The sequence below is a fragment of the Lithobates pipiens genome, unplaced genomic scaffold, assembly GCF_037356315.1.
Source record: "Lithobates pipiens isolate NorthernLeopardFrog02 unplaced genomic scaffold, aLitPip1_a1.2 Scaffold_25, whole genome shotgun sequence".
Classification (NCBI taxonomy): domain Eukaryota; kingdom Metazoa; phylum Chordata; class Amphibia; order Anura; family Ranidae; genus Lithobates; species Lithobates pipiens.
The window spans coordinates 28653355-28664589 of NW_027507787.1; positions in this window are offsets into that span (position 1 = coordinate 28653355).

Below are 11235 nucleotides of genomic sequence, written 5' to 3' on the forward strand. Positions count from 1 at the left end.
AACAGTGAGCAGGCAGGGGTAGAGCCTCTGGATTCGCACATGGAGATGCTAAATATTGACCTGCTGCAGATGGAGGGGTTAGTCTGTGTCTCATTCCCTAAATGAAAACACCAATCAGGGGAATGACTTCTGCCTGCTATTGGAAAAGTAACATTGATGATTATGTACAGAGTGGATATGTTAGTCAAGAACACAGGAGGAGTCTCGTTGAGAAAGCAGGAAATATTTAAAGGTACAGCCAAAAGAGGAATTTGAGCAGTGCTAGGATGTAATTTGCTACATATCCAACATTCTTCATACCCTGATTTTTGAGCATAAGCATACTTACATTTTAGCAAAAGCATCTTATCAGTAAAACTATCTCCAATCTTTCTCTCGCTTGTGTCACTGTTATGTTCTGTTGTGTGTGTGTGTTTCCACAGATACTTTTAATTGCACCCAAATCTTCAGGGTGGTAAATACAGTTAGTGATGATCCAGGTGGGTAGAAACACTGTCAGAGGGATCATGATCAGTAGGCAGAATGCCTTGCCAGAAGTCTGTGGTGAAATAAGCAAGGTAATCTTTTTCAGGGACTTGGCCACCTATCCTATTCACTGTTTAAGGTCTTATATCACCTGCTTCGCCTCCATGTACTTTGTCTTTGTCTTGCTTCTTAGGGTCCTGGTTGACCTTCTTTACCCGACTGGCATGGATCCAGGAAGGGGAGTTGTCCATTTGGGCGGCTGTTCTGGTCACTGCAACCACTGTGGTAGGAGCTCCAAAGGAATACTCTTGCTTCTTATTTCTGTTCAGCTGTTGGACCACCACGGTGTCTCCCACCTTGAAGGGATGAGTAGCTTCCTGTGAAGAAAAAGGAGAGGTGCGAGCAACATTTCTCTCAACTGTATCCAATGTTTCAATCAACTTCCTGACGTACTCTTCCTGTATTAAGTCTAAATCTCCCTGTTCTATCATTAAAGGTGCTCTGGCCCATGTGGTGGGGAAAGGTCGACCCATCAAGACTTCAAAAGGTGAATACCCTGTTGTCTTGGAAAGGGCTATTCTTATTTCTGCCAGGACAGCTGGGAGGACCTTCTTCCAGTTGGCAAATGTTCCTCCTGTGGCCGTTCTTATTTTGTCTTTTATTGTTCTGTTCATTCTTTCTACTATCCCTGAGCTTTGAGGGTGGTAGGGAATGTAAAATTTCTTGAGAGATTTTACCAGGTCCTTGCAGACCCTTGATACAAATGCAGGTCTATTGTCTAAGTTCATTTGAAGTGGGCATCCCCATTGAGGAATGATTTCCTGAGTGAGGATCCTCACTACTGTTTGTGCATCATCTTTAGTGGTCACAAAAAGTTCAACCCATCTTGAAAACATGTCCACAATTACCAAAAGATATTCCTGTATTTTGCCTAGTTTGGGCATGTGTGTGAAGTCAATCTGCAAATGTGTAAAAGGAGTTGTTGGATATATCAAGTGTTCATGTTTGGACTTGTTTGGGTTTTTCCTGATACATGTGATGCATCTTGATACATAATCTTTGATCAGCCAAGGAAGTTCTGTAATGTAAAAGTCTTTCTCCACAAGTGTCTTTCCAGCCTCTGTGACCTATTCCATGGTACTGGGAAATAAAAAGTGATGCACTATCTACTGGTATACATGGCTTCCCCTTTTTGCAGAGAAGTTCAGTCTTTGGATCTTTCTGCACATCTATTTTGTCCCAATCTCTGAGATCAGCTTCTTCTGCACATCCCTGAAAATCTGAAAGAACCTGATCAAAAAAATGCAATTCTGGTGCTAGCATGGGCATTTGGATCTGTGCATTTTGTGAATAAGCAGCTTGTTTAGCAGCTAAATTAGCCAGAGCATTTCCCTTGGCTATCCCTGTTTGTTGGCCTGTGTGTGTTCTGCAGTGTACTATAGCCAGTGTTTTAGGTAGCTAGATAGCTTTTAGCAGAGACATTACCAAAGAAGAATGTGAAATGTTCTTTCCATCTTCTGCCACGAAACCACGCCTACTCCATATCACACCGAAGTCGTGTATCACACCGAAGTCACGTACCACACCGTACCCATACTTCGAGTCAGTGTAAATGTTTACATCCTGACCTTCAAAGAGCTGACATGCTCTAATGAGTGCAATTAACTCAGCAGCTTGTGCTGATTGATATGGGATAGGCCTCAAGTATGACATCTGGAAGTTGTATGACATCTGGAAGTTGTACAACTGCATACCCTGCATAGTATGTGTGATCATTTGGCCTAGAGCAAGAACCATCTACAAAAACATTCTGTGTGTCTGGCAGTGCTGTGGAAGATAAATCAGACCTGGGTGATGTGTCTTGGTGAATGAGGTTTACACAATCATGTTGTGGCACAACCTCATCCTGTTCTCCTTTTAATCCTAAAAAGACATTTAAGATTGGTGCTGGTCCTGCAGTGGGAGAAGCATATCTGATGTGCAAATTTGGATTAGACAGCAAGATCGCCTCATAGCCACTCAACTTTGAGCAGACATGTGCAGGATTGGTACATTGTGGGTGGTGTGAAGTGTAGTGTCATGCCCCAGAGTGAAAGAAGTGGCCATCTCAACCACCATCGCACAGGATGTTAAAGCTCTAAAACCACGCAGGCATGCCTTGAACCTGTAGCGGAACCATCTTTGAAAAAAAGAAATAGGGCGCAACTTGCTTCCATGCTCTTGAGTGAGGACATCTGCCAAAGTTTTACAATTTTCCCTTGCAAACAAATGAAACATCTTTACATAGTTAGGGAGGCCGAGCCCTGGAGCCGTTACCATAGCATTTTTCAAATACACAAAAGCATTGCACATTTCATCTGACCATTTTATACAGTCTGGCATGTCTGAACCTGTGGCTTGTCTCAGGAGATTGTCATAGTAGGAACAGTCAGGCATCCATTGGCAGCAGTAACCAATCATACCAAGAAAGGTAAGCATGTCTTTCTTAGTAAGTGGGCGAGGCAGACCCACAAGAGCCATAGCTCTTTTGTGACTGACTTTCCTTTCTCCTTTTGAGAGTAAAAAAACAAGATATTTAACCGTTTCCTGACACCATTGTAATTTTTTCTTTGACACTTTGTGACCACTTTCAAAAAGACATTTCAAAAGATCCCTCCCATCCTCCAGGGCGGCCACCCGATTAGAACTGTACAGGAGGAGATCATCTGCATACTGCAGCAGGGATGAACAGTGTCTTGGTATCATAGCTCTGAGAGTAGTTTGGAGGACAATGGAATAGACTGCAGGGGAGTCTATATAGCCCTGGGGCATTCTACACCATGTTAGTTGGCGTCTTTTAAAACAGAAAGCAAAGATTGGCTGTGTCTCCTCATTAGGGATGAGTTGAACACCCCCCGGTTTGGTTCGTACCAGAACTTTCGAACGGATCCCAAATTCGTACGAACCTTAGAACCCCATTGAAGTCTATGGGACTCGAACGTTCTAAATTAAACATGCTAATTTTAACTGCTAATATGCAAGATACTGTCCTAAAAAGGGTTTGGGGACCTGGCTCCTGCCCCAGGGGACATGGGTCAATGCCTAAAATGTTTTTAAAAATGGCCATTTTGGCGGGAGCACTGATTTTAATGACGATTAAAGTGAAAAAAAGTGAAATATTTGTTTAAATATCGTGCCTGGGGGGTGTCTATAGTATGCCTGTGAAGTGCCACGTGTTTCCCGTGTTTAGAACAGTCCCTGCACAAAATGACATTTAACGGAAATAACGTCATTTAAAACTGCTTGCGGTTTTAATGTTATATCTGGTTCCTGCAATATGGTTGAAAATCATTGAGAAAAATGGCATGGGTAGCCCTCCCTGCCCATTACCAGCCTATTTGGGTCTTGTACGCATATTAAGGGGAACCCTGTACCCATATTAATAAAAGGAAATGCGTGTGGCCCCCAGGCCCTATATACTCAGAACAGCAGTATACAGGCGGTGCAAACAAGACAGGGACTGTGTAGGTTTGTTGTGTTAAGTAGAATCTGTTTGTAATTTTCAACTGGTACATTTTTAAAGTGTAGCTCCAGTCAAAAAATCTATTTTTAAGCTTTTTGGAAAACATAGGGAAGGGTTATCACCCCTGTATAATTTCTTTTGCCGTCTGTCTTTTTTCATCTCACTTGCTGTTGTCTCCTTCCGTTTGCAAGTAGGAGATGTTTGTAAGTTGGATGTTTGAAAGTAGGGGCCTGCCCTATATGCTCTGCAGAAATGGCGGAACAAGGTGTTGGTTTTGCCACAACATTGTAAGCCCTCAAAGTGACTCTTGGTGGGCGCTGGAGCGCCCTGCTGTGAATGATTATTTTAAGAATTGTAATTACATGCCATTGTTGAACAGTGGTAGAAAAATTGACCTTTGGTGGTTGTGGTGCTGGTGCCACAACACTATAAGTCCTTACAGTTACTCTGGGTGGGCACAGGAACGGGCCCTCCTGTGAAAAATTATATCAAGAATTGTAATTACATGCCCCTGTTAAACAGGGGCAGAAAAATTGGGCCTTAGGCACTGGTGCTGGTGCCACGACACTGCAACCTCTCCCATATACTCTAGTTGTAGTGCAGGAATGAGCCCTGCTGCAAAGCATTGCATCAAAAATTGTAATTAAACGCCCCTGTTAAACAGGGGCAGAAAAATTGGGCCTTAGGCACTGGTGCTGGTGCCACCACACTGCAACCTCTCCCATATACTCTTTTTTTTTTTTTTTTAATTAATTACTTTTTATTGAAAAAGATTTTTTTACATAAGACTTGATTTCCCGCACAAAGGAAAAACATATATCACATCAAGAAATACAAGTTCTTTCATCGAAAATTTACCTAACAACGCAGGCGAAGTCGTACACAACATGCTAGTTGTCCCTGACCCGCCTGCTAAACACCCCCCCCCCAAAACCCCATGCTACGAAGACGTGCTGCTGGCCCCGGCCAACCCTATTCTGGTTAGCCATCAGGGAGATGGCAGGGCACATCAGGGACAGAAATAAGGGATATCAAGGAGGGAGCTCCCAACCCACACCAAACCCAAACCGAGTGAGTGAGCGTTAAGTCTAGTCCTCCGCTATCCCATCCAGGGGATAATCAATGTCCCTCAACCATGGATTCCATAGCTCCTTACATTTTTTAAAGTTATTTTGTCTAATAAACATCGCTCGTTCACACCAGATTGTAGAGTTTATGCCATTTACCGATGCTTGTAGTACTGGAGGGCTTTTTGCCTGCCAGTTCATCGCAATTAACCGTCTGGCCTGATACAGGCATCTTAATATAGATGTCGTTGTTACAGCAGAAGTTCTACCCCCTTCCATAATCCCCAATAGACAAGTCTTGGCTTCTGGTTTCAGGGTGGTATTAAAGATCCTGTTGATTCTATGTACAATTTCTATCCAGTACCAATACAGTTTTGGGCACTTCCACACCATATGAAGAAGATCTCCTGATGCCCCACATCTGGGGCAATCATCATTAGGTTTTCTACTTATTTTCCACATTCTTTTAGGGGTATAATATGCCCTGTATATAAAAAGCTTATGGGACATACGCTGTGATGGAGAGATAGACACCAGGCTCCCCTGTGCTAGAATCTCGTCCCATTGTTCTTGCATTATCGGTCCCAGGTCTGCCACCCATCCCCTTCTGCTCTTGTCGGGTCCCTCTCCTTTCAAAACTTTATCCTTGAGTTTTATATATAGCCTGGAAATCTGGCCCTTTGTTTGCCTTCGATCAAGGAATCCCTGAAGCAGGGGGATCTTCGTCCTCTCAATAGCAAGTGTACCATACTGTGCTTGTATCCCATGTCTCAATTGCAGGTATATATAAAACGTTTTGTTAGAAATACCAAATTCCTGCCTAAGTTCTTCAAAGGATTTCATAAGGTTCCCCTGGTAAAGATGCACTAACCTACTGATCCCCCTCCTCTCCCACTCCAAGGACCTATCTATGCTATTTAATTCAGCCAATTCTCCATTGTTCCATAAGGGGGTATAATCAGTTACTCCCTCATAGCCCAGGAGTTGCTTGGCTATCTGCCATACTTTCCTCGCCAAAGCATTAGTAGGGCATTTACAGGCAAATGAGTTGGCCTCCAAAACTTCAACTAATGATTTATGATACGCTTTATCAATCATCAATTTGTGGTTTGGACAGCCACCCCCTTCAAGACCAGCCCCAGTTAGATGCTGGAGCTGGGCTGACAAAAAGTATGTTCTTGGATGTGGTATCGCTACTCCTCCCTTCTCTGCAGGGAGCTGCAATGTCTGTAGCCGAATCCGAGGTTGTCTCTTCTTCCATATTAATTCACGAATCAATACCTCCAACCTGTTAAACCACTTCTGGTTAATCCAGATTGGGGAGTTATGGAGAATATATAAAATCTGTGGCTGCCAAATCATTTTTACTAAATTGCAGCGCCCCGCCACAGACAGGGGGAGACGACACCAATTGTTAACCTTCTGCTTCAATTTCGCTAGTAATGGTACCAGATTCTCCTCAACATACTGATTTATATCTCTAGAGATCCAGACACCCAAGTACTTTAGCTTGGGCACCACTTCTAATCCCGAAACTATAGGTGATGTTAAGTCTCCAGACCCCGACAATGGCATAAGGGCTGATTTACTCCAGTTAATGACCAAACCTGATTGTTGCCCAAATTCCCCCATCATCTGCACTACGTTATTCAGGGTAGAGCCCATATCACCAATAAAAAACAGGACATCGTCTGCAAATAAGGCAATTTTCTCCTCCTCCGGTCCGCGCCGGAATCCCTGGATGTCCGGGCGCGATCTCGCCAGCACAGCCAGGGGTTCCATAGCCAGCACGAACAGGAGGGGGGACAACGGGCACCCCTGCCTCGTCCCCCTTTCCAAGTGAAATGTGTCGGAAAATAGGGTCCCCATTTTAATCTTTGCCCTGGGTCCCTTATAAAGTAATTTTACCCATTGAATAAATAAAGGGCCAAAGCCAAAACGCTCCCATACGCCCCATAAATAACCCCATTCCAAGCTATCGAAGGCCTTAGTAGCGTCTAAAGCTAGTATGGCGCCTGAACCTTCATTGTATCTAGGTATTTGTAGATTTAAAAAAAAAACTCCTGATGTTAGTGTTGGTTGTTCTGCCCGGGATAAACCCGGACTGGTCTGGATGTATTAATTTATGGACATAGTTGTTTAGGCGAGTCGCTAGGACCTTGGCTAGGATTTTTACGTCTGAGCATAACAGGGATATCGGCCGATATGACGAAACCTCTTGTTGATCCTTCCCTTCTTTTAGAATTAAAGTGACATTGGCCTTCAGCATTGAAGCGGGAAGCTCTCCCACTTCCAATGCATGATTTAACGTTTCCAGTAGTGCCGGCAACAGCTGTTCACTATATAGTTTATAGATTTCTACTGGTAGCCCATCTACTCTAGTTGTAGTGCAGGAATGAGCCCTGCTGCAAAGCATTGCATCAAAAATTTTAATTAAACGCGCTTGTTAAACAGGGGCAGAAAAATTGGGCTGGTGGCATCACCCAGAACCAAAAATGTTCTTCCAACATATCAGCGGAGGAGGAAGAGGATAGACAATCAACATAACAGGACAGTCACTCAGCATCAGCATAGTCTTGAAGGGATGTGATATTTCAAAAAAAATTATTCGGTTACATCAGCTTCAGGTGCTTGGTAGCTGTGGGTGATCCAAGACTGATTTATATTGATGAAGGTCAGTCGATCAACTGATTCGGTGGACAGGCGCACCCTGTGATTGGTAACAAAGCCACCAGCAGCACTGAAGGTGCGTTCTGAAAGAACGCTGGATGCAGGACAGGCCAGTAGCTCAATTGCATACTGTGCAAGCTCTGGCCAGTGATCCATCCTCAAGACCCAGTAAGCCAGAGGATTTTCGGTGGGAAAGGTGTCCAAGTCTGACCTTGCCCCTAGGTATTCCTGCACCATGTAAATCAGACGCTGGCGATGGTTGCTGGAACCGATCATACCTTGGGGCTGCGGACTAAAAAATTGTCTGAAAGCATCGGTCAGACGGCCACCTTCTCCACCGCTCCTTCTGACCGATGCCTCAGCAACACGTTGTCCAGGACCAGGAGTTTGTAACCTCCCAGTCTCTGGGAACGCGTTGCACAGACCTTTCTGCAAGGCCTCCTGGAGATGTCTCATCCTCTGCTCCCTCTACGACGGCAAGATAAGGTCGGCAACCTTACCCTTGTACCGTGGATCAAGGAGAGTGGCCAGCCAGTAATGGTCCCTCTCCTTGATCCGAAGAATACGAGGATCCTTCCGCAGGCTTTGCAGGATCAGGGAGGCCATGCAGCGTAGGTTAGCTGAGGCATTCGGTCCGGAGTCCTCTGGGTCACTAAGGACAACATGATCCGCAGCTACCTCCTCCCAGGTACAGTGTCACTGATGCATGCACTGTCACTGCTCACCATCCCTGTGGCCTCCTCAAACGGTGACAGGACAGTGCATGCATCCCTGATCATGCCCCACTGGCGTGGTGAGAAAAAACTGAGCTCCCCTGACCCTGTCCTGGTGCCGTAGTCGCACAGGTACTCATTGATGGCCCTCTGCTGCGTGTGCAGCTGCTGCAGCAAGGCCAACGTTGAGTTACACCTGGTGGGCATGTCACATATAAGGCGGTTCTTGGGCAGGTTCAACTCCTTTTGGAGCTCAGCCAGCCGAGCACAGGCATTAAATGATCGGCGGAAATGCACACAGACTTTCCTGGCCTGCTTCAGGACATCCTGTAAGCCCGGGTACCTGCCCAAGAACCGTTGCACCACCAGGTTAAGGATGTGAGCTACACAGGGCACATGGGTCAGTTGTCCCTGTCGGAGGGTGGAGAGGAGGTTGGTGCCATTGTCGCAAACCACCATTCCTGGCTTAAGCTGGCGTGGCGTCAACCACCTCTCGGCCTGCCCCTGCAGAGCTGACAAAACATCCACCCCATTGTGGCTCCTGTCCCCCAAACAAACCAGCGCAAGCACGGCATGGCATAGTTTTGCCTGCGTACTTGCGTAGCCCCTGGAACGCCTACGGAGCACCGCTGGTTCTGAGGACAGAGCACTGGAAGAGGCCATGGAGGAAGAAGAAGAGGAGGGGGTGGAGGAGAGAGGTGTGTCACAACCAATAGTAGCATTTTGGAGGCGTGGTGGCGGAACAACCTCCAACACTACTGCACCTTGTCATGCATCCTTCCCAGCTGCCAGAAGAGTAACCCAATGGGCCGTGAAAGACAGGTAACGTCCCTGTCCATGCCTGCTGGACCATGAGTCAGCAGTAATATGCACCTTACCGCTGACCGCCCTGTCCAGCGAGGCAAGGACATTGCCTTCCACATGCCGGTAGAGAGCCGGAATCGCCTTCCATGAGAAAAAGTGGCGTTTGGGGACCTGCCACTGAGGAACCGCACATTGTACAAACTCACGGAAGGGGGCCGAGTCTATCAACTGAAAAGGCAGCAGTTGAAGTGCTAGCAATTTAGCCAAGCTAGTATTCAACCGCTGGGCATGTGGATGGCTGGGAGTGAACTTCTTTCGCCGGTCCAGCAGCTGGGGCAGGGACATTTGCCTGCTATAATCGGACGTGGATGTACTGCTAGCAGAGTGCCCGGAAGCACTTGGCTGTGACACACCTAATTCTTCACCTTCATTCTTCTCAGAGCAGGTTTCAGAGAGGACTGAAGGTCTAGTGGGGTTGGAGATCCCAGCTGATGAGGAGCAAGGAGAGGTCCGCTTTGTTCTTTGATGTGGGTCTTTGAGGTACGCTTGCCAACGAGCTGCATGGCAGGTCAACATATGTCTGGTCAAGCATGTGGTGCCCAAGCGGCTGATGTTTTGGCCACGCGAGATACGCTTGAGACATATGTTGCAAATAGCAGCGGTGCGATCTGATGCACTCGTCTCAAAAAAGGCCCACACCAAAGAACTTTTAGAATAACGCGCAGAGGCAGTGCCCTGCACAGGCGGACTCTGCGGTGTGATTCAGTCAGTGTGCTGCCCCTAAGCTGGCCCCCGGAGGGCATCCTGCCTCGTTGGACATGTGCCTCCTCCTCCTCCTCCTCTCTCCTACCAGGCACCCACGTGGAGTCAGTGCCCTCATCATCCCCTCCCTCTTCATCGCTGGAGCAAACCTGGCAGTATGCTACAGCTTGTGGAACATGACTGCCAGATTGCTGTCCTTCTTGAGCATCCCCTCTCTCTGCATTCACGCTACTGCCTTCCTCTAGCTGAGTATCATCATCAGAGCCTACAAAACACTGGGCATCCTCCTGGAGCATGTACCCAACACTGTGCTCAAAGAGTTCAGGAGACTCCTCAGGAGGACGTGGTGGGTCTAGGGAAGGAGTCACTGATGATGACATTGAGAGGAGGGAAGACGATGCGTTGGCAGCTGCTTTGCTAGTACCCTGAGCCTGGGTGAGAGAGGATGAGGAGGATGAAGAGGGCTTGGTCATCCACTCTACCAAGTTGTTGGAATGTTGCGGCTCAACATGTCCAGCTGCCGAAAAGAAGGACAAGCGTGTCCCATGGCCACGTGCTGATAAAGACGATGCACCGCGTCCACGACCAGCACTGTTGTCTCTAGACACAGAGCCTGCTTGCCCTCTTTTATCGGCTCGCGCCTGTCTGCCTCTCCTTGCTGGCCTTCCAGACATGGTAATGGCCTGAAGGGAGTTGGGAAAACCAGCAATTGGGTAGTGTATATTGTGCTGGAGGCACACACAACTTCCACTAACTCCTGCAGATGGCAGATGGCTCAAATAAAGAAGAGCTATGTAGGTGGATATAGCAGTGTATACTGGGTTCAGAGTACGCAGACAGCAAGCACAATCTCCTACCGCTGACTGCAAGCTCTATTTAAAACGAGCAAGATAGTTAGCTATATAGGTGGAAATAGCGGTGTATACTGGGTTCAGAGCACGCAGACAGCACGCACAATCTCCTACCGCTGACTACAAGCTCTATTTAAAACGAGCAAGATAATTAGCTATATAGGTGGATATAGCGGTGTATACTGGGTTCAGAGCACGCAGACAGCACGCACAATCTCCTAACGCTGACTGCAAGCTCTATTTAAAAACGAGCAAGATAGTTAGCTATATAGGTGGATATAGCGGTGTATACTGGGTTCAGAGCACGCAGACAGCACGCACAATCTCCTACCGCTGACTGCAAGCTCTATTTAAAACGAGCAAGATAGTTAGCTATATTAGGTGGATATTTTTTTTAATGG